Source organism: Muntiacus reevesi, chromosome 2, assembly GCF_963930625.1.
Source record: "Muntiacus reevesi chromosome 2, mMunRee1.1, whole genome shotgun sequence".
Classification (NCBI taxonomy): Eukaryota; Metazoa; Chordata; class Mammalia; order Artiodactyla; family Cervidae; genus Muntiacus; species Muntiacus reevesi.
The window spans coordinates 172,530,245-172,551,265 of NC_089250.1; the positions used below are offsets into that span (position 1 = coordinate 172,530,245).

Below are 21,021 nucleotides of genomic sequence, written 5' to 3' on the forward strand. Positions count from 1 at the left end.
AAGAATGCTCAAACTGCTGCATAATTGCACTCATCTCACATGCTAGTAAATTGCACTCTCCTCACATGCTCAAAATTCTCCAAGGCAGGCTTCAGCAATACGTGAACCGTGAACTTCCAGATATTCAAGTTGGATTTAGAAAAGACAGAGGAACCAGACAAATTGCCAATATCCATTGGATCATTGAAAAAGCAAGAGAGTTCCAAGAAAATAACTACTTCTGCTTTATTGACTATGCCAAAACCTTTGACTGTGTGGATTATAACAAACTGAAAAATTCTGAATGAGATGGGAATACCAGACCACCTGATCTGCCTCCTGAGAAATCTGTATGCAGATCAAGAACCAACTGTTAGAACTGGGCATGGAACAACAGACTGGTTCCAAATACGAAAAGGAGTAACATCAAGACTGTATACTGTAACCCTGCTTCTGTAACTTATATGCAGAGTACATCATGAGAAACACTGGGCTGGATGAAGCACAAGCTGGAATCAAGATTGCCAAGAGAAATACCAATAACCTCAGATATGCAGATGACACCACCCTTATAACAGAAAGTTAAAAGGAACTAAAGATCCTCTTGATGAAAGTGAAATTGGAGAGTGAAAAAGCTGGCTTAAAACTCATGAAAAAGGAGAGTGAAAAAGCTGGCTTAAAACTCAACATTCAAACAACTAAGATCATGGCATCTGGTCCCATCACTTCATGGCAAATAGATGGGGAAACGATGGAAACAGTGAGAGACTTTATTTTGGGGGGCTCCAAAATAACTGCAGATGATGACTGCAGCCATGAAATTAAAAGACACTTGCTCCTTGAAAGAAAAGTTATGACCAACTTAGATAGCATATTAAAAAGCAGAGACATTACTTTGCTAACAAAGGTCTGTCTAGTCAAAGCTGTGGTTTTTCCAGTGGTCGTGTATGGATGTGAGAGTTGGACTATAAAGAAAGCTGAGTGCCGAAGAATTGATGTTTTTGAACTGTGGTGTTGGAGAAGACTCTTGAGAGTCCCTTGGACTGCAAGGAGATCCAACCAGTCCATCCTAAAGGAGATCAGTCCTGGGTGTTCATTGGAAGGACTGATGCTGAAGCTGAAACTCCAATACTTTGGCCACCTGATGTGAAGAACTGACTCATGCGAAAAGACCCTGATGCTGGGAGGGATTGGGGGCAGGAGGAGAAGGGGACAACAGAGGATGATATGGTTGGATGGCATCAGCGACTCAGTGGACGTGAGTTTGAGTAAACTCCGGGAGTTGGTGATGGACAGGGAAGCCTGATGTGCTGCAGTCCATGGGGTCTCAAAGACTCGGACACGACTGAGTGACTGAACTGAACTGAAGGGCAGTGGGAGGAAGGGGCAGACATCTGACATGTTTCCTGACACAGTTTTCTTGGGTAAAGTTTAGAGCCCAGTGCCTGATAAAATATGCATATGCAGGTCCATGCATGACAAACGCTCCCTCTGGATTTCACTTTGAAACCTAAATGCCATTCTTCCTTGAGTGCAGAGCCGTGTACCACCTTGAAGGGAGGAGGCTCAAATCCCCACCAAATTAGCCAGCGATTAGTCCTCACAGATGGTTCTCAAAGGAGTCTTTGTTTATTCATGAAGACTTCACGCACCGTGTGCTCAGTAGTTATAAAATATTCACTGACACCACGGAGGTGTCTCAGAGACACTGTGTAGTAAGAGACTTCCAGAGTCCTAGAGCATTAAATACATTAAATATTAAAGCTTGTGTTTCCAGTTTACAGCTGCCTTAAACATTAAGAAGACTGGAGAGCAAAGTTATTCTTGCAAGATGGTGTGTCATTTAGCAAAGGCATTTCAGGTCAGCCTTGCTGTTTGCTTTATTTGCCCAAAAATCAAGTTGGAAATTGTGGGACACCACGCATTCACCCCTTGAATTCTCCTCCCCTACCTCCAAACACAGGGCGCCTGGAGGAGCCCAGACAGAAGGGCCCCATCTGCCCGGGTGGGGCCCGCGTGCCTCTCCTCTCCTCAGACTCACCTGTGCGCCTGCGCCCACAGGAGCAGGATGCCCCTGGGCACCTGCTGGTACATCGGAGTGGCATCAGGTCACCCTGTGTGGCGCAGAGGTCTGCCGCTGCGTTGGCGAGTGTAGGTGAGGGTAACACAGGGCGCGGGGGCACCTCCCACAGGGCGAGGGTAGGGGGAGGAGGGGAGGAGGGAGGGGTGGAGGAGGAAGGGGTGGAGGAGGGGAGGGGGTGGAGGAGGGGAGGGGGGAGGAGGGAAGGAGGGAGGGGTGGAGGAGGGGAGGGGTGGGGTGGAAGAGGGAGGGGTGGAGGGGGGAGAGGGGAGGGGTGGGGTGGGAGAGGGAGGGGTGAAGGGGGGAGGGGGAGGGGTGGGGTGGGAGAGGGAGGGGTGAAGGGGGGAGAGGGGAGGGGTGGGGTGGGAGAGGGAGGGGTGGAGGTGGGAGAGGGGAGGGGTGGATGGGGGAGGGGGAGGGGTGGAGGAGGGGAGGGGTGGAGGAGGGAGGGGTGGAGCGGTGGAGGGGGGAGAGGGGAGGGGTGGAAGAGGGAGGGGGAGGGGGGAGGTGGGGGAGGGGAGGGATGGGGTGGAGGAGGGGAGGGGTGGAGGAGGGGATGGGGAGGGTTGGAGGAGGGGAGGGGAGGACCTGGTCACAGCCAGAGCTCCAGCTTCTGAGGGAGGGAAGACCCTGCTCCTGGGAACATCTGACCTGCCATCTGTGCCTCACCCTGGAGCGTAAGGTTGTTCTGCGCTTTCTTCCCAAGCAAATAATTTAGAAACTTCTCTTTTTCCCTTTTTTTTCTCCCAGTACTCTTGAACTGGTTTCATAACACTGTAATTACGTGTTTCTTAAAGGTTCTCTAGAGCTTGTGAAACTGAACATTTTCTTTCTTTGGTGTGTGATGTGTGTATATGTTTCAGTGTGTATATGGTTTGTGTGGATACATACATGTGAATATATGTTTGGGCATCTATGGGTGTGTATGTACATGTGTATGGGTGCGCACATGTGAGGGTGTTGTAGGGCTTTGACAACACTCTCATTTGTGGTAACTGGCTCCTCCTGACTCAGTTTGTTAATTTATATTTTCCTAGAAAAACATTCATTTCACCCAAATTGTAATATGCGTGCAGTTGAACAAAGTCATTTATGGTTGTTTTCCATTTGCTCTGTGTCTGGGGCTATTTTCTACTTCTGATTTCCTAATTTTGTGTGTCTCTCTTTTTCTTGATTGTTAGCTAGCTTATTTTTTATTTTATTCTTTTCCTTCTTTAAAGAACCAACTTTTGAATTTATTTATTGGTCCGATCATTTTCTGTTTTTTAAGTCATTTCTTTTTTAGTTTTTATCTCATTCTTCTGTCTGCTTAACTTTGCTGTATTTTTAGTTCTTGAATTGGGTGCAAGAGTTATTATTTTCACCTTTTCTTGTTAATTAATATAGGTAAAAAAGGGTGAATTTCCATCTGGGCACTCTATTAGCTGTATCCCATGATTTCTGACATGCAGTGTAGAAGCCTGATCCTCTACTAGCTGGTGGGGAGTAGGGTGCCCGTTGGCCCATTGCCGGGGAGACTGGTGCATGCCCGTGAGGTCTGAGGCTGGAGGACCTGGGATCCCGCTGACGGGCAGGGACAGTGACTCAGGTTCCACGTCAGATCTGCAGCTGGTGCGCGTCACACGGGACAGAGACAGCATCGCCTGAGGTCACTTCTCTGCCCGCCCGCCGTGGCCTTTCCAGAGGGTGACCCCCGGCCTCCCAGCTCTGAGCCCCCAGAGCTGCGCCTGCCGCGCAGACAGGCGAGGGCAGAGCTGGGTGTGGAGTCGGCGCCCTCAGCTGCCTGCTCTCCCGAGTCGGGCGCGTTTTCTCAAGCGGCGCGGCCTCCCAGCATCGCCTCCTAGACTTCCGTCCCGAAGCTGTCTTTCTGCGGCTCAGTAGTTTCTTGCGGAAGTTGGAGGTTTTTGCTTCCTGCCGCTTTAGCTCCTGTGTGAGCAGAGAGCGCCGGCCGGGCGGCAGCTGCCCTGCGTTCCCGAGGCTCCCTGTCCTCGAGACTGCCCGCGGCGCCCAGCACGTCAGCCCGAGCACGTGTCGGGCAGAAGCTGTAACGTCGCTGCAGCCTCCCCTTTGGAACACGGTGCGCTCGGGTTCTGCCGGGTCTCCGCGCGCCCCGGGCTTCCCTGCCTTCGCTGCGTCTGGTCCTACACCACGTGCGCCGGGTGTTGGCGGCCTGCCGTCCGCACCGTGGGTCGCCCCTCTGTCGTCTGGCTCCGTCTTCTCCTGGAGTCCAGCCGCCTTGACGCGGCCTGGAGGTGCTCACTCGCGCACACGTGGTCGCATCGCTGCTGCGGGACTTCGTGGTATAGGTCCGGGTGTTATAAACACGGTTACCACGCACTCACTGCCGCTGTGCCTCGGACGAGTGTTTTCATCTCTGGGGCAAAAGCTGAGCAGCGGGAGGCCGAGGTCTAGGGCGGGTGTACACTCGCTTCACGAAAACTGCAAACTCTTTCCCAAAAGACTGCACCACTTCTCATGTCCACCAAGGCTGGAGGATGCCTGGTCCCCGGAATTCCCTGGATATTGGGCGGCCCTTGGTGCTACTGTCTGTGGTTTTAACTGTTCTCGCAGGTGTGAAATGGCATTTCCTCGTGGTTTGAGCTTGCGTTTCCTTAGTGATGAATGACGTGGACCACACTTCCTATGCTTTTGGGCCTTTGTGTGTCTGACTGTATGTCTGACTCTTTGACCTTGGCTTCCTCGAGAGCTGCTCCTCGCACCCAGGGTTTTGGGTCGTTAGCGCAGAACTGCTGACACAGTGGAGGAGCCGTAACTTTCTGCGGCTGTGGTTACTCTCCCCGTCCCAGAACTAACTTTGCATGTTGATTTTTCCTTTGATTTTTTTTCTTGATTCAATTATCAGTTGCTTTAGAGATTTCGTTGTTGTTATTACCTTGCTTTTTTTTTTAAAAAAAGAAAGGTACAGCAATAGTGACCCAGCCGGCTCCGTGGGCCCTGCACAGACCGCAGCCCACCAGGACAGTCATCGGAGGGAAGAGGCTGGTGTCCGGGCTCAGGGAGGGGCCAGGCCCCTACGCTGCTCTGGCCACCTGTGCTCACACTGCTCACAGCCGTGGCCACCTGCGCCCCCGGGAGTGGTCACTCCGGTCTGGGTAGCCAGGATTTGGGAGGGACTGGCAGCCTGCCTCGCCCCCATCACCAGCCAGTGGGGCCCAGGCAGCCTCAGCCCAGGAACCAGGGGGCACAGGTGCCTCCTTTCTCTGGCCCCTAGACGTGGCCGTCACCACAGAACCCAGGTGGGCACAGAGGGCGGGTCCTGGGGTGATGAAGCGGGTTCAGGTCACCGGGGTTTGGAGGAGACCTAAAGGCAAGCGTGGGGGTGAAAGGCCTCCCAGTGGGAGGGGCTTGGGGACCCCGGGAGGCTGCGCCCTCGAGATGAGTTGGGGAGCCCGTGACCTTCCTGGTGGGTCAGAGCTGGATGGGGGAAGGTGACAGTCCTGGCGGGTTTGGTCTGGACACTGAGATTGTGGGTCAGAGTTGAGCCTCAGGTGTGATCTGGCCGATCAGATCTGGTTTTTTATAAATCTGGCCCCGCAGTTTCTGGGCTCCCTGGAGATTCCCATCCTCAGACGGGTGGGGCCTGGGGCTCCTGTTCACGTGCTCCGCACCCTGATCCGGCAGCGCCTCCAGGAGATCACACGTCCTCTGCTTCTGGCCGAGCCCATTCCTCAAAGGTCCCACAGGGTCATCCTTACCCCTGACCTGCCCCCGGCCAGCCAGCTGCCCGCAGTCCTGGGCCAGGGCCATTGGCTGCATCTTTTCCCAAGAAGGAACCATGTGGCCAGTCCGAGCATGGAGCCTGCTGCTCAGGGGAGACTCTGGTGCCTGTGAGGCCTGACCTCTCCTTTCCAGAGCCCGGCCCTCCCCCTCTTTGTCCCCCTTACCCCCGCTGTGCCCCTCCCCCCTCTGTCCCCCACCCCCGCTGTCCCCCATGTCCCCCTCCCCCCTCCCATCCCCCTTCTGTCCCCCTCCCCCTTCTGTCCCCCACCCCCTCCCCGTCCCCCCTCCCCCTCTGTCTCCCATGTCCCCCCTCCCTCTCTGCCCCTCCCCCCTCTGTCCCCCACCCCCTCCCCATCCCCCCCATCTGCCATGTCCCCCCTCCTCTGCCCCCTCCCCTTTTTGCCCCCTCCCCCTTCTGTCCCCCACCCCCTCCCCCGTCCCCCCTCCCCCTCTGTCTCCCATGTCCCCCCTCCCTCTGTGCCCCTCCCCCCTCTGTCCCCCACCCCCTCCCCATCCCCCCCGTCTGCCATGTCCCCCCTCCTCTGCCCCCTCCCCCTTTTGCCCCCTCCCCCTTCTGTCCCCCTCCCCCTTCTGTCCCCCACCCCCTCCCTGTCCCCCCTCCCCGTCTGTCTCCCATGTCCCCCCTCCTCTGCCCCCTCCCCCTTCTGTCCCCTCCCCCTTCTGTCCCCCACCCCCTCCTCTCCCCCTTTTGCCCCCTCCCCTTCTATCCCCCTCCCCCTCCCCATCCCCCCTCCCCCCGTCTCCCATGTCCCCCCTCCTCTGTCCCCCTCCCCCTTCTGTCCCCCTCCCCCTTCTGTCCCCCTCCCCCTTCTGTCCCCCTCCCCCGTCCCCCCTCCCCCTCTGTCCCCTCCCCCCCCCATGTACCCTGTCCTCTGGCCTGTCCCTGTCCTGGGGTCTGCCTCCCTGATGCCACCTGTGCAGACTTAACATGAGAGGGAGGTCTTGTGTCTCCAGTCCTCTATCTTGATCTAGAACTGAGTTGGCAGACTCAGCAAAAATCAGACATACACAGGAGGACACCCAATTACACTGGAATTTCATATGAAAAGTTCATTTTTTATATAAATATGTCTCATAAAATACTGCACTGACCAAATAGTGCATGACTTAGGTATGTACTAAAAAATAGTATTTGTTGTTTACTAAAATTCAAAATTAATGAGACATCTTATGTTTTACCTGGCAGCCTTACCCAGAAACTTCAAACTGAGAATTTTACATTCAGCCAAACTACCACCCAAATTGCTGCAAAAACTCAGGAAATGTGGCCCTAAGAGCCCTTCCTGAAGGCCCCAGGAGAAGTCTCCAGTCATGGGAGGCTGGCGGGGTAGGGGTGTCTCGCCCAGAGCAGGGGCCTGGGCTCCTCTGCGGGCGCCTCTGGGGCTTAGGGCCGCGGGATGGAGGTGAGTGCTGAGGAGTTACAGAGAAGTCATTTCAGAGGAGAGTTGTGAAGGGAGGGGAGGGAGAGAAGGCAGAAACGTGCTTTTAAAAACTCATGTAAAATTGATGTATCTAGAAGCATGTTTAAATGTGTAGAAAGACCCTTGGTAAATTAAGGAAGATGTTACTCATGACGTTTGGCTGGTGGGTCGATGGCGTGGAATACACCCGGAACAGCGCGGTCACACAGGAACCAGGAGACCGTCCCCGGCAGCACGCCCTCCTCCGCGTCAGGAGGAGCCCTCGGCACCAAGGTGGGCCCGTCACGGGTGATGTGCCGAAACAAGGAGACAAAAAATAATAAAACAGACAGCTTTGCATAAAATGTTAGAATATAAATAAATTAAAGACATGAATGAAATAAAACAGAAGCAAATATAAATATATAATAAGACCAATTTAATATCAAGAGAAATAAAGAGACCAAACCCTCCAATTGAATGAAAAAGACTCAAATTGGAGCACAAAGCAAAGCTAGTTGCTCGCTGTTGAAAGCAGCACACAGTTAGGGGGCCTGGGAAGGCTGAACAGAAAAGCCGAGACACAGGCCGGAGAGGAAAGGCCGGAGACAGAGCCGGAGAAGGAGGAGGACGCGGAGACAGCATCCGGGACCAGCCAAGCTCAGCATCAAATCTGAAAAGGCCGATTGAGAGAGAAGAGAAACATTAATATGGGAGACTTTAATTCTGCCTCAGTTAAGGGCAGATCAAGCAGACAAATGTAAGATTTTATATATTAATGAGTCCTCAGATTCAGATATCTAGCTGTAATATATATATCCTGCTGAAAACAGAGAATCAACTTTTTTTTTCAAGTACCCAGGGAACATTCAATTATTGATCATGAATTGGGTTACCAAAAATCCCTCAATATAGTCTCCCGAAGTAGAAACAGTAGAGACAGCTGTCTGATCATAAGACAAAACACATCTAGAATTCAGCCATTCTAGGGGCTTCCCAGCTGGCACTATAAAGAGCCCATCTGCCAATGCAGCAGATGTAGGAGATGCAGGTTCCATCCTTGGGTCGGGAAGGTCCCCTGGAGGAGGAAATGGCCACCCACTCCAGTGTGCTTGCCTGGGAATCCCATGGACAGACAAGCCTGGGGGTCCATGGGGTCTCAAAGAGTCGGACACAACTGAAGCGACTTAGCATGCACACATACTTTAAACAATTGTCAGATTCAAGAAGAAATCACAACTTATATCTATTAAATAGAGTATTTCAAAACAACCAGAGGGGAGGTTGTGTACCCTCTTGCCAAAGACAGTGCTTAAAAGTAAAATAAATGCTTGTGATTATAAACCAAGCATAATATTAGCCTTCCAACCCACGTTTTAGAAAAGAATGACCTAGGAAAAATGCAAGGAAATAATTAAGATAATAATAGACAATAATTAGAAAACAGAAGAACCAAAGCAGTGATAGCTAAATTCAACACATCACTAGCCTGTCACTAATTAAGAAAAATTGAGGAAGCACAAATACACAAAATAATAAATGAAGGATAAACCACATAGAGATTTAAAATTTTAAATCCTAAGAGAGTACTTTGCTTTATGGATGTTTTTGTAGAAAAATGTAAAGTATACAATCTATCCCAGAAGAGAGAAGATGTCTCAATGGACAAGTTGTTGTAGAGGAAATAGTGGAAGCTATTAAAGAACTATCCACCCCTAAAATCAGCCAATTTCACAGGGACAGTATGCAAAACCTTCTAGGAAAGCGTAACTCTGTCACTGCTTCCAGAAGATTGGAAAAAAAGAGAAGGAACTGCTATATTCTTGGATAGAAAGATTCAGTATTACAAAGATGCTAACTGCTTTAAACAGAATCAATAATTAATGCTATTTAAACAGTTTCAGAGTACAGAAGAAGGAAAGCTTACAGACAATATTTATGAAGGCAGAACAATATTGATATTCAATTTCGACAAAGGGAGAACAAATCTAAGAACTACAAACGAGTCTTGTTTATGAATGTCAATGTAAAAATCTTAAATAAAATATTAGTAGAATGCAGTAACACATAAAGAATACTGAATCGTGAGCTGGTAGGATCATCCTAGGAATTCAGTGATGGTTTAACGCTGGGAAATCTATTCTTCTCAATCAGCATGTTACCAGCTCAAACAGAAAAAAATATAACTATTTCCATAGATGTGTAAACGGCATCCCTAAATAAATTATGTAGAAATGAGCATTTTCCAAGATCCTGCTTGATATGTGAGTGAAAGTCACTCAGTCGTGTCCTATGAACTATACAGTCCATGGAATTCTCCAGGCCAGAATACTGGTGTGGGTAGCCTTTGCCTTCTCCAGGTAGCCGTTCCCTTCTCCAGCGGATCTTCCCAACCCAGGGACTGAACCCAGGTTGCCTGCATTGCAGGTGGATTCTTCACCAACTGAGCTATCAGGGAAGCATCCTGCTTAATGGGGGATATTACAGTGATTAAGGAAGAACACGACAGAGTTCTACACCACCTTGACGTAATTTGTCAAAAGGAAGGAAGAAGTGGTCAAAATGAGAAAAAAGGTAAAAATCACTGCTCTTTCAGAGTGGCATGGTTTTATACCTGCACACTACAGGGACACTGTTAGAAATAAGAGGGTTCCACAAAGCCAGCTGCAAAGTTGATTGTAACAATCCATAGACTTCCTATTAGAAAACGGCCAGTTAGGAGAAAATGGGGAAATGACCCGGTCTACAGTAAGCACAGTAACAACAATAACATAGATGGAACGTTATCTGTTACATTTTATGCATTTACGTCTGTGTTGCATTAGATAGATGAACGAGGGAAGACATTCCCAAAGAAAACTTTACATGCTGTGTGTGCCCAGACCCTCAGTCGTGTCCGACTCTATGTGACCCCAGGGACTGTGGCCCGCCAGGCTCCTCTGTCCATGGGGATTCTCCAGGCAGGAAGGCTGTCATTTCTTCCTCCAGGGATTTCCCGACCCAGGGATCAAACCCACATCTCTTTACTTCTCTGTCTCCTGCATTGGCAGGCGGATTCTTTACCACCTGGGTCAGGAAGGGCATGGGCTTCCACCTGGGGAAGGGAACAGCCACCCACTCCAATATTCTTGCCTGGAGAATTCTGTGGACAGAGGAGCCTGGTGGGCTACAGTCCATGGGGTCGCAAAGAGTCGGACACGACTGGGTAACTAACACTTGCTTACCTAGGCCCGCCGAGGAAGCCCTTAAATGCCGCTGAAGATCCGAAGGCTGGAAATAAACAAAGAACTGCCGTATTCTTGGATGGAAAGACCCAGTATCACAAAGATATCAATCCTCCCCGAAGTAACTGAAGAGCTTCCAGGTGGCTTAGACGGTAAAGAATCCGACTGCCAACGCAGGAGACTCGGGTTCCATCCGTGGGTCGGGAGGATCCCCTGGAGTAGGAAAACTGATGAGTTAGGTTGTAAAGAAAGTAAAGTCATTCAGTCGTGTCCAACTCTTTGCGACCCCATGGACTGTAGCCTACCAGGCTTCTCTGTCCATGGGATTTTCCAAGCAAGAGTACTGGAGTGGGTTGACATTTCCTTCTCCAGGAGATCTTCCCAACCCAGGGATTGAACCTGGGTCTCCTGCATTGTAGGCAGACGCTTTACCGTCTAAGCCACCAGGGAATTACGAGTTAGGTTGTAAGTCACGGGTAACTCCAGTAATAATGTCAACAGGGAGGGGTGTGTGCGCATGTTTAAGAGCTGGCCAAGTGCACTCAGTTTTATTCTGGAAACCGACGGTTGACTCCTGGCAGCAGGGCTGGGGGCGGTGTTTGGACTCACGTGCAGGACGGTGGCCCGGCCGGGGGAGGCGGGAGGTGGCGGCTTCCACCAGGCCCCTCCGACCACTCGGGGAGGTGGAAGCTGTGGCCCGCGCCCCACAGCTGCACCGGCCCAAGGCCTGCCTCGCCGCCCTGTCCTCTGAGGACGGCCGAAGTGCACTCATGTGACAGACGGCTCTCTGGCGTCACCTTCAGTACCCGTGTCTTTCTTCAGTGAATTGGGGGATGAAACCAACTCTGGCCTTAGTTTTGAACAAACGGCATCAAGAGGGGCAGGGAGAGGGCGGCCGGGCCCCCGATGGCCCAGGCGTGGCCGTCTGAGGGTCCCTCATTATTCACTGAAATATTCACCGGAGGTTGAAAAATGCAGCGTCAGTGGTTTCCTGCGTTCCATTATTGATGAGGAGCGTGGCTTTTCTCCTGGTGAGGCGCTCCCAATCTTTTTCAAGAAAAAAAGTAGAGCAGCAGCCCTCTGTCCTGAGACTGAAATTAAAATTTAAACGACCTCCCTCCGAAAGTGGAGACTGAATGAAGTGTGTGGATGCCGGCGACTGAAAGGGGGAAATACAAGCGCTTTTTGTTACTCGTTTTGTCTGTGTCAGTTTTGTTCAGGCCACTCTCCCGAGGGACTCAGCCCCACTGGCTTCTGCGGACGCCTGTTCAAGTGGTCCGTCCTTCCCTCTGCCCTGTCGGGGGTGTCCTGGGTCCTCAGGGGTTTGGGGGGCAGGGAGGAGGCCGGGTTCCACTTCCTGGGCATGAAGTCGCCTCTGAATGGACGTGGCCCCAAGGCTTCCCCCTCATTCTTCCCCGTGTGCGGTGACTCCGGGAACATCCCAGAGCCTCAGGTCAGAAGGGAGATGGGCTGGGGGGACGGGTGTCCACGCGTCGGCCTCCCGGGGCCACCCACAGACCAGCACAAGCTGACGGCCTCCCGGGGCCACCCGCAGACCAGCACAAGCTGACGGCCTCCCGGGCAGAAGTGCACACGAGGCGCTGACCCCACTAAGGCTCCAGGAGGCTCCTTCCCGCCTCCCCCAGCCCCCGGGGCCCCGGGCATCCCTGCCCGGTGACCACATCCCTCCTGCCTCCCCCGTCGTCACGGGACGCCCGCCCCACCTCATCGCTGTCCCAGATCCCCCTCCCTTTACTCTCAGGAGGACGCCAGTGGCTGGATTTAGGGTCCACCCTAAACCCTGTACGATCTTATCTCCAGGCCGTGAATCGCATTTGTCATGTCCATAAAGTCACGTCCACGGGGACCAGGGGCCAGGACGCGGACACTCCTTCTTTGGGACAACATTCAACCAGCCGCACAGCGATCCCACGTTTGGGGGAAGGAGAGCTTTGGAGTGGCCGAGGTCCTAATTCAAGTTTATTTCACGATTTTAGTAAAAGAGCTCCCAAACCTGCAAGGATTCACTGTGTGAGGCGTGGGGGCTCCGCACCCCCTCCAGCAACCCTGTGGCACTGTGGGTGACTTTCTGTCCATCTCCGTTCCTGCTGGGTTCCCTGGAAACCGGCCCCCAGCCTCGGGGATCTTCCCAGAGTCACCTCGTCACATAAATCAACATAAACTCCCAGAAGCGGGGCTGCTGGGTCGCATGCACCCTGCTTTCAGTTTGTTGAGGCATTTCCACAATGTTTCCACAGAGGCTGCACCGGTTTACATTCCATGTTCCCATGTTAAGGTGGCTCAGATGGTGAAGAGTCTGCCTGCAGTGCAGGAGACCCAGGTTCAATCCCTGGGTCGGGAAGACCCCCTGGAGGAGGAAATGGCAACCCACTCCAGTATTCTTGCCTGGAAAATTCCATGGACAGAGAGGCCTGGCGGGCTACAGTCCATGGATGGCAAAGAGTTGGATGAGTGAGCAAATAACATTTTAACAAACTTTCCCAAATCAAATTTGAAATGGAGTCTCTTTGGCCTCAAATTATCTTTGGGATTTTCCAGAGTGTCTGGAAAATCTCAGATTTGTTCTTTCTCCTTACAGAGAGGATGTTGAACTAATGAGGTTGATTTGATCTGTTAACTGACAAGGAGAACATTGTCCAGTAGAAACAATGATTAATAACCTTCTTTAAGTTATATTGGCATGGAGTGAAAAAGTGAAAATCAAAGTGTTGGTCGCTCAGTCGTGTCCGACTCTTTGCGACCCCACGGACGGTAGCCCGCCAGGCTCCTGCTCTGTTCATGGGATTCTCTAGGATACTGACTATAATGGAATGTTCCTCAGCACCTTGACGTCATTTGACAAAAGGAAGGAATAAGAGGTGCCAACATGAGGAAAGAGGTAAAAATCACTGGTATTTCAGGGTGGTGTGGGTCCACACCTGCACACTCCAGGGACACAGTTACAAATAAGGGGGCTCCACCAGGCCAGCCGCAGAGCTGATTGTAACGATCCACAGACTTTCTATTAAAAAATGGCCAGTCAGGAGGAAATGGGGAAATCACCCTGTCTACAGTAAGCACGGTGGCAGCAATAACATAGATCAGATGCCCAGGAATAAACCTCACATGAAAGAAGGGCAAAATTCCCAAAGAAAGCTTTAGGTGATATGTGTGGCCAGACACTCGATCATGTCCATCTCTTTTCAACCCATGGACTATAGCCCGCCAGGCTCCTCACTCCATGGGATTTCCCAGGCAGAAAAACTGGAGTGGGTTGTTATTTCCTTCTCTAGGGGATCCTGCCGTCCCAGTGACTGAACCTGGGTCTCCTGCATTGTAGGCAGATTATTTACCATCTGAGCCACTGTTACTAATATTCCGAAGGAATATACAGAATTCCTAAAAACTTGTTAATGTCCTTATTGTCCATGTAATCAGTCATATTTCCAATTATTATTTAAAAATATTAAGTATGTCACAGAAATAGCCACATTTACTTGCCAATCACATCATTTTCTTCACAGTGAACTCTCACTAGATCCTTAACCACCCTGCTTTTACAGCTTTTGTTGTTCACAGTTACTATTTTACTCTCGTTTTTTCTCTGAAAGTGTTTCTAATCAGCAGCAGGAAACAGCGCTTCATCCGCAAGGCTATTCACAAAGAATTCTGACAAGTCCTGTAGAATACAGGCTTCTAGTAACTTTACAGGTCATACCTTTGAACTTAGAATTGCTAAAGCTCTTAAGGGGAAGCTGATTCATAAGACAGCCGGCCTCAGATTGAGCAAAACAGGAATTGATTGCCTGGAACTTCCCTGGTGGTGCAGTGACAGACTTCGGGCTCCCACGGTGGGGGTGGGGGTGGCGGCGTGTTCGATCCCTGGTCAGGGAACTCGATTGTCCGCACCACAGCTAGGAGTACACGCGCCGCAGCTAAAGCACCCACCTGCCGCAACGAAGGCCCGATGCAGCCAAATATTTTTTAAAGAGGAATTAGTTGAATGAACTGATAAGGATGATTATAATTTTTATCACTTTTTCTTTGACACATTGTTGGGTCTTTGATGTGTAGTCCTCCAGATCTGCGGCATCTCTTTTTTTTTTTTTGTCTGTAACTTACAGCAATTTGGTAAAGCATACTTTTGTATAAAAAGCAATGAGACATCTCTCTCCCTACCTGCATGCTCAGTCTCTCGGTTGTGTCTGAGTCTCTGCTGCCCCATGGACCGTAGATCGCCAGGCTCCAATGTCCATGGGATTCTCCAGGCAAGAACACTGGAGTGGGTTGTCCTTTCCTCCTCCAGGGGACTTTCCCAACCCAGGGATGGATCCTGCGTTGGCAGGCAGATTCTCTACCACTGAGCCACCGGGGAACCCCTCCCCGCCTGATCCTTCCGGAATTCAGAAACTCTTACTGAATATTCTTATGTTCATGGCAATATAGAGATTTATATAAATTAAATAAAAATTTGTTCTCCTTATAATAAAGGACACAATTGGGTGGGTTCTTGCCTTGGTTTCCTAACTTGGACAGGTTTTTATTTTTCTGTGTTTTATTTTTCTGGCTGCACTGCACGACATGAAGGGTCTTAAGTTCCCCAACCAGGGATGAAACCTGTACCACCCGCAATGGAATCGAGGAGTCTCATCCCCTGGGCCGCCAGGGGAGTCCCTGGAGAGGCTTTTAATTGTCTGATCTGAGATTTCTCATCACTGCCTTCACAGCCCCAGTAGCGCTCCTTGGTGCTACTAAAGCTCCTGTCGAGTTGAGGTCATGCAAAGAATCACTGTTCTTGCTGCACTTGTATCAATAATTGGGCCAAGTTCAATGAGACGAGACCTATTTTGCAAACAAATTAGTCTCACTGTGATTATCCTTGGTGAAAATGGGTTCTGGTTTTGCTGAAAACTGTGTTTCAGTAGAAAACAGTTGTATGCCTGTTACCAGACCCAGTCCACTGGCTGTCTCCGAGGTTTTGTCATCTCCCTGCAAACTGGACCAAACCCCAAATCCCAAATGTTTCCCCAAATGTCTGCCCATGGCTCTCCAAACCACTGTTCGCAGCTTCCCTTCCACATTTCCGGCTTGGAGTCGCTGAAAACCTGACCGCCCCTCTCCACACGTGGGAGCTGACACCGTGAGGTAAGCCTCCCACCTACTCTGGGCGGCCCTCTCAGGGTGTGAGGACCGCCGTGATTCTGCTGGAGACGGCGAGCTGCAGCAGGAGAACCCGCCGGGGGCCACGGCCATCCCACCGTGGAGCGGGGCTTGGAGCTCAGACACAGGAGGTCTGCCAGGGGCCACGTCCATCCCGCCGTGGAGCAGGGCTTGGAGCTCAGACACAGGAGAACCTGCCGGGGGCCACGTCCATCCCACCGTGGAGCGGGGTTTGGAGCTCAGACGCAGGAGGTCTGCCGGGGCCACGTCCATCCCGCCGTGGAGCGGGGCTTTGAGCTCAGACGCAGGAGGTCTGCCAGGGGCCACGTCCATCCCGCCGTGGAGCAGGGCTTGGAGCTCAGACACAGGAGAACCTGCCGGGGGCCACGTCCATCCCGCCGTGGAGCAGGGCTTGGAGCTCAGACACAGGAGAACCTGCCGGGGGCCACGTCCATCCCACCGTGGAGCGGGGTTTGGAGCTCAGACGCAGGAGGTCTGCCGGGGCCACGTCCATCCCGCCGTGGAGCGGGGCTTTGAGCTCAGACGCAGGAGGTCTGCCAGGGGCCACGTCCATCCCGCCGTGGAGCGGGGCTTCGAGTTCAGATGCAGGAGGTCTGCCACCTGCCACTCTCAGACCGGGAAACCGGGTTTGTGATCAGTCCAGTGACTGAGCTTTGCTCCTCCTCTGTTTCCACAGAAGCGCTCTCGTCACTCCCTGACCCCGACACCAGACAGAGGCGCCGCTCATCAGGAGCCCGGCGCATCCCTGCCTCCCGAGGAGACGCCCTGCCAGTCTTTGTCCTGAGTGATCACGACTCGGTCCGCTGTCAGGCACGGACGCAGGATTCAAAGCCTCTTCCCCTCAGGCCCCCAAAGCTCTGTGCCCCAGCGCCCTCCAGAAGACCAGGCGCCCCATAGAGGAGAAGCCGAAGGAAACATCCTTTACTGGAGGAAACATCAAGAAAAACTGTACTTGAACTTTGTTGGAAGGGACCTGACTACTGCATACTCTACAATTACAGTAAAAATCAGCCTCGGACAGTTCACTAGCCAAACAGAAAACAGTATATGTCAATTCATCACGTGCCTGTGTCAACAGCTCAGAAAAAATGGAACTGCAGTTACTTGGCTTGGAAAAGTCAAACCTGAATCTTACCATAATTTGAACAATTAGCATAATTAATTATTCGGTTGATTGATTACAATAATTGGTTAATTTGGGGCCTATGGAGCATGGCCTCGGTATTACCCTGCCAGGCTTCTTGGGTTTGTAAATTTATGTTTTTCATCAAGCTTAAGAAATTTGACCTTTGTGTCTTCAAATTTTTTCTGCCCCAGTGTCTTTCTGCTCGACTTCTGAGGCTCCAATAAGCTGTATGTTAAGCCACTTGATATTGTTATGCTCTGTTCATTTATGAAAATCATTTTCTCTTTATTTTCAGGTTGAGTGGTTTCTGTTGCTCCAGTGACGTGTTTTGGCGGGGGAGCTGGGTACACAAGGCTGTGGGCTGGGCTGGGCTGGACTCAGGGGTACCAGTGTCTCGGTGGGGACCAAGCCCGTCCCGTGGCGGGTCGTGGCCTGTTTCAGCTGCCATCTGGGGTCAAGACTCTGCGACTGAAGCACCGGGTGCAAGCCCTGCGCATCTGTCCTGGCCCTGAAGGGGCGCTGACTGGGACCTGCGCGTCTGCTGCCCCTGACACCTTCAGGCACAGCCCCTCGCTGGGCCCCAGCCCGCCGGACGCCCAGCTCCTCCGTCAGGGATGGAGGCCCAGACCCCTGCAGGCCATCACCTCAGCGGGGCCGCACCAGCTGGGATACCAAGGGCCAGAAGCCCACTGGTGCCAGAGGCTTTCCCCAACTTCAGAGAAGCGGCCCCACCAGGAATCGCCCGGCTCCATTCACAGGCTCCCCTCCCCGGGAGCAGCCGGGCGGGCCCAGCTGGCCGGGACAGAGCTCTCCCCGCGAGTCAGGGGCGTCACAGGCAGCCCTCTGGGTGGCCAGAGGTGACCCCACCTCCGGGGGACCCCGACTGTCGCCAGTAGAGTGACCCCACCCCCGGGGGGCAGCCCAGTCCCAGCCTGTGCGGGGCCAGGCCTGGAGGCGCCTCCCTCGCTCTCTCCCTGTCTCTCCCCTCCCCGCCCCCCTCTCCTCTCCAAGGTTCACCGTAACTTAGTGAACACACGGGTCTGCGTTACGTAAGCCCCTCTGCAGCCTGAGCGGACACATTTAAAAATAAGACTTGTCAGGTGCTACCACGCTCCGAGGGTTGTCATCTCAGCCCCTTAGAGCCACCCAGGCTGTGACCAAACCGCTCCGGGAAGGACAGGACCCCCGGCCGCTGGCTCCCCCGCCTGCCTCTGTCCTCGGCCTCTGGGGAAGGGGAGGCGATGGAAGCACCGGCCGCAGACGAAACCTCATGCTGGAGAGTCGGGGCTTCGAGGGGTGTGGGCACAAGACCCAGGCCGGAAAGGTCAGGGGGCCGGCGGGGTCCAGCAAGGCCCCAGCAAGGCCCCGGACACAGGTGAGGCCGCTGCTCTAAGGCGGGTCTCGGGGGCGGGGAGACTTGCAGAGCCCGCATGTGCAGGAAGACAGGGCCCTCGTCCCGGCCCCCGCTGCCCCGCCCGCGGTGTGAGCGGGACCCTGTGGTCCTGACGTGCTGAGGCTCCGCGGGTGCAGCCCAGCCTGGCCCTGGGGCAGGGAAGGCCCCCACAACCCCAGGGCCACGCTGGTCCTGTGCGGATGGCCCTCAGGTGGAAGGGTCCCCTGAGGTCACCTGGCCTCCCCAAGCGCCCCCCGGGCCCTGAGCAAGGCTGGGCTGCCTGCAGAGGGAAACTACTGGCCTTTGAACATGACTAGAATGTTCCTGAGCTCCACTCCCGACAGAACTCTGGCCACGATTCTGTCCGCATGGTTCCTGGGGTCCTGTGGCTGGGTGATTCTCCCACGGGACCTGCTGCAGGTCCACGCGGCAGGCTCTGCCCGACGGGGAGCCTGGGGCCCTTCCCTCCGCTGGGCCCCCCACACTGGCAGCTCTGGCTGCTGGCACCCCATGGAGGTGTGCCTGCCTGCCTGCCCTGCCCTGGGGAAGAGATGTGAGCACCCAGCCTGTCTGCAGATCTCAGGACTCATGAACTCAGATGGATGCTCCTCGAGTGCCCTCATTCCTCAGGCCTCCGAGGGTACCAGGCACGTTCCTCATCGGGCGTACGCACAGGTAGGAGCGGCTGTCACAGCCCCAGCTGGCCCCAGGGTCTGAGGGCCTGGCTGCCTGCCGGCGTCCTCAGGCAGCCCCGGGACCGACGCCCACAGCCCCCGGGGCACGCTCTCCATGGCACTGCCTTCGGGCACAGTGTCATCCTTCATCTCGCTGGCTCGCGACCTAATAAAAAGCTGCGCATGAATATTTTATTCTGCACATGGCACTCATTTTATTTCTGCAGGAAGGAGAAATTTGGAAACAATAACTCCATTACCGGTGGGTGTCAGTCCCGCGGTGTCTGTGAGGGGCGTTGCTTTTGGACACCCCCTCGTCAGCTGCGCGGGGACCCGGAGCTGCGCGGGATCAGGCCCCCTTCCTGGACTCAGGGGAGCTTGGCCGGGCCCGGAGGCCTGTGAGCAGGTGGCGACTGGGAGGAGGAAGGGTCAGAGGTCACACAGGTTCTTCTCTGAGCCTCTCCCCCAGCCGTGGGACGGGGTGTCACCTGCTCCAGGAGGGAGTCATCTTCAGAAAGACTCCCGGGGGCTGAGCCTGCCGGCAGGGCTGGGTGAGGGGCCCTTGCTCAGAGAGGCCACGAGGTGGATACTGGCTGAGCAGGAAGGGTGGGCGCCACGGACCAGGATGCCGTGGGGGCAGGGCTGCAAGGGCCAGTCCTCGGCCTCGGAACACGGCCCCACCCGAGGGCCCGTGGGCCGGGGCAGTGCCACGCGGGATCATGTGGCCGTGAGCGAGGGTCCCGGCCGTGAGAGAGGGTCTCGGCCGTGAGCGAGGGTCCCGGCCTTGAGCGAGGGTCCCGGCCCTGAGTGAGGATCCCGGCTGTGAGCGAGGGTCTCAGCTGTGAGTGAGGGTCCCAGCCGTGAGAGAGGGTCTCAACTGTGAGCGAGGGTCCCAGCCGTGAGTGACGGTCCCGGCCGTGAGCAAGGGTCCCGGCCATGAGCGAGGGCCCCGGCCCTGAGAGAGGGTCCCGGCTGTGAGCGAGGGTCTCGCCTGTGAGAGAGGGTCTCAGCTGTGAGCGAGGGTCCCGCCCGTGAGCGAGGGTCTCAGCTGTGAGCGAGGGTCCCGCCTGTGAGCGAGGGTCTTGCCTGTGAGAGAGGGTCTCAGCTGTGAGCGAGGGTCCCGCCCGTGAGCGAGGGTCTCAGCTGTGAGCGAGGGCCCCGGCCGTGAGCGAGGGTCTCAGCTGTGAGCGAGGGTCCCGGCCGTGAGCGAGGGTCCCGCCCGTGAGCGAGGGTCTCAGCTGTGAGCGAGGGTCCCGCCTGTGAGCGAGGGTCTCAGCTGTGAGCCTCTGCAGGCCCCCGTGGCCTCTGCACCGCGGCCCACGGGCACTTCGGGCTCGAAGGGCAGAGTTCGCGCCAAGCGGGCAGGAAGGGGGCCTCGGGGGCCGGCGCCCCGTCACAGGGTGGGCTGGCCGACCGGAGGGGCCGGGACTGAGCTCCGGGCTAGACCCGGGCTTCGCCTTCCTCTGCTTCCCTGGAGGTCGGGGCTCGCTCGCTCTGCCGTCTCTGCGTCCGCTCGCGGGGTCGGGCCGGGCCGTGAGGCGGCAGCGCCGGCACCTTGGGGGCTGCGCCGGGACCCCGAGACCAGGGAGGCCGGCAGGGCGGGGGGCCGCGGGGCGGGAGCTTCTGTGCGCGCACGTGCCCACGCTCACGTTACACACACCTCACTTCACACGCACATGCCACACTCACAGCTTACACACTCAACGCCACACACCCACACTACACTCACACACCCAAACCTCACTCACTCATGCCTTACACACTCACACTGCACACACCCAAACCTCACACACTCACACTACTCACACCCAAACCTTACACACTCACACCTCACACACCCAAACCGTACACACTCATGCCTCACACACCCGAACCTTACACACTCACACTACTCACACCTCACACCCAAACCTTACACACTCACGCCTCACACACCCAAACCTTACACACACACTACTCACACCTCACACCCAAACCTTACACCCTCACGCATTACACACTCACACCTCACACACTCGCACCTTACACACTCACACTACACCCATACCTTACACACTCAACACCACACACTCAATCTTACACACCCACACTACACTCACACACCCAAACCTCACTCACTCATGCCTTACACACTCACACCACACACACCCAAACATCACACACTCACACTCCACACACCCAAACCTTACACACTCACACCGC

General features: G+C 54.2%; 1 non-coding gene across 1 annotated transcript; it reads right to left on the minus strand.

Moving 5' to 3' along the window:
- Positions 1 to 10,823: 10,823 nt before the first annotated feature.
- Positions 10,824 to 10,895, minus strand: TRNAC-ACA (transfer RNA cysteine (anticodon ACA)). The gene has a single exon. It is a non-coding gene; the product is annotated as a tRNA-Cys (tRNA).
- Between the last annotated feature and the right edge of the window lie 10,126 nt (positions 10,896 to 21,021).